At 40.1% G+C, this 2,440-nt stretch overlaps 1 pseudogene; it reads left to right on the top strand.

Annotated features, from left to right (window-relative positions):
- Positions 1-2,440, top strand: part of LOC107695224 (uncharacterized) — a 13,329-nt pseudogene that overhangs the window by 5,815 nt on the left and 5,074 nt on the right.

The following is a 2,440-nucleotide window of genomic DNA, read 5'->3' as shown; positions in this document are numbered from 1 at the left end:
CTAAGGTATCAATCAATCTATCATCTATCTATCTATCTATCTATCTATCTAAAGCTTTATAAATGTTTTTTTCAAAACCTTCAAACAAGATTTAAACATTCAAAGTTTATTGTTTCAAACTTTTATTTTCTAGTTAAAAATTACAATAATAAAAATTTCTTTCAATTTTAATTCATTTTAATTTGACTTCCTTAGATTCAAATTCAAATTGGAATACAATTTTGTATCCTGTTTGCTGCCTCAAATTGAATTCAAATTCAGGAACTGAACTGTAATTTAAAGTGAATTTTCAATTCCATTCTGAATAGCGCACTTCTACAAACATATTCAGTGCTCATGTAATTCAGTAATTCATATAGTACTGCAACCACAAGGATTTAGCTGAGGCTACAAATGTAAAAATGAGAGCATTGCTGCTGATGGAAACTATTTGCTGTTTCATAACTACTGAAAGCCTTTGACTCGTTGTAATTTCCGATTGTGCTTTAAATTGTATCTTAAAGTGGAACATCTAAATAGAAGCATGCTGGGAATGGCTTCCCCTATTTTTGTGTGCCTCAGCGCAAGTGTGGACTTGCAACTAAAGTGGGTCTGCAATTAAGTACACTGCAAGTGTACTTCATTATTTTCTCTGCGAACACTGTCCAAATCAATGATACTTGCGAGCATTTAGTGGTCCGTCCACAGCATTCGGGGTGTTGCACACTCACGGGCACTTTACTATGAGGATGATGCAACCAGCGGAAACACAGAGTGAAACCTCTCAATCACCGAAATCCAGGCAAACAGCCAGACCCAGAAAATGGGCCAGTTCTAATGGGAAAAGGAAATTGCAATGGTGAATGAAAGAACCTACGACAACATGCTAATCCCTGCCTTAAAAATGGCAATGTGACACACCCCATTGCCCACCTTCCGTTTCTCCTGCATAACAATGAGGAGAAAATGCACAGCAAGCATCAGCCTGTTCCCTTACAGCCCGAGTACAGGAAACACATTAAGCCCAATATCATTAGATGCAGAAGATGGTTAGACATGAGGGCAGGCATTAAGAGGGGGACCGTAGCCTGATTATTCTACATAGGCTTATTTTCATGGAGAAGAGTCTGATCTAATGTTCTGTTATTCTATCTAACATTCTGTCAATCTATCATCAAAGGTAAAATTTTGGCAACTCTTTTGCAATATAATGGAAGTAAATGAGTGAATCTCTTGATTTGGTTCAGAAAACCACAAAACCTGAATGCTTTGTTCACAAATTGGACTCATCCACTTCTTGAGCTTAGCTCACAGGAGGTGACTATCATGAGTGACTAATGACTTAAAATTCAATCTGTTTCTCACACAAAGACATTAAGAAGACTTAATATTGCACACAGGTTGTATGGACAGTTTTATGGTATTTTCATGCTGCTTTTGCACCTTTTGAAGCTCCCATTTTGAAAGCGCCTTTAGTCTTCCACAGAAGAAATAAAGTCATACTGATTTGAAACAACACGAGGGTGAGTAAATGATGACAGAATTCATTGTATGGGTAAACCATTCCTTTAAAACTACTGCTTTAAACCCATGAACTGTCCTTGGAGGACATTGTTGATGCTGTTTCATGATGCAGTTCTACTGGGCTCTATTCTCCAGTGTATATTGTTTAAGAAGGCCCCTTAAAATGTTAAATAATATTTATTCTAGTCAATTGTTTTGAATAAATCAGGAGGCAGTGTTTATGGGAAATGGAGAACAGTACATATGGAAACCTCCGGAGGACGATGACATCATCTTCCAGCACAAGCAGATGGGTATTCTGAGCTCTCATGCTGGAGAGAATATGGCAGCATCTGCAGCAGGGGTGAGTGTGCATTTAGTTTTCCACAGTCCTGAGACACATCCTCCTTTTCTCATTCTATGCAGTCACAATGTCTTGTAGGCATTATACATTCTTGAAACATTGTCTGTGAATGATCCCAGAGTACTTCCTTACCCCTAAACACAAATTCAGGGTTAGCCAGAAACAGCTATAAACCCAAAAATGTGTATTCTTAAAAGGCTGGATTGTTTTTGTTGCCTATCAGACAGCGGGAACTGGAAAAACAAACTTTTGGAGTAAAAGATTTTCCACTCACGAATATGTTTCAGATGGTTTGTCTCTCTATTATCATGTAGATCACAGAGATGTATTCGAAAGTTTGCAAACCAGGCAAAAAGAAGCGAGGCATGCCTGGCTCGCCCACCGCCACGAGGGACATCAGCGGCTATAGGACCTTGGCTCGAGGTGACCGTGGTGAGCGTGACGGGGGTTTCAGCGTGGTAGTCAAACCCCAAACATGGGCCCCGCAGGAGGGCAAAGGCACAAGAGCTCCACCCGGCTGCATGGAGGACCACTGCTACGAAGCCATCAGCACTGAGGAAACAGACCTGGCTTACGAGACCATGGAGGGTGGGG

Source organism: Sinocyclocheilus anshuiensis, unplaced genomic scaffold (assembly GCF_001515605.1).
Source record: "Sinocyclocheilus anshuiensis isolate Anshui unplaced genomic scaffold, SAMN03320099.WGS_v1.1 scaffold122, whole genome shotgun sequence".
Classification (NCBI taxonomy): domain Eukaryota; kingdom Metazoa; phylum Chordata; class Actinopteri; order Cypriniformes; family Cyprinidae; genus Sinocyclocheilus; species Sinocyclocheilus anshuiensis.
The sequence above is the reverse complement of the archived record's forward strand: the minus strand, read 5'-3'. Positions and strand labels throughout refer to the sequence as shown.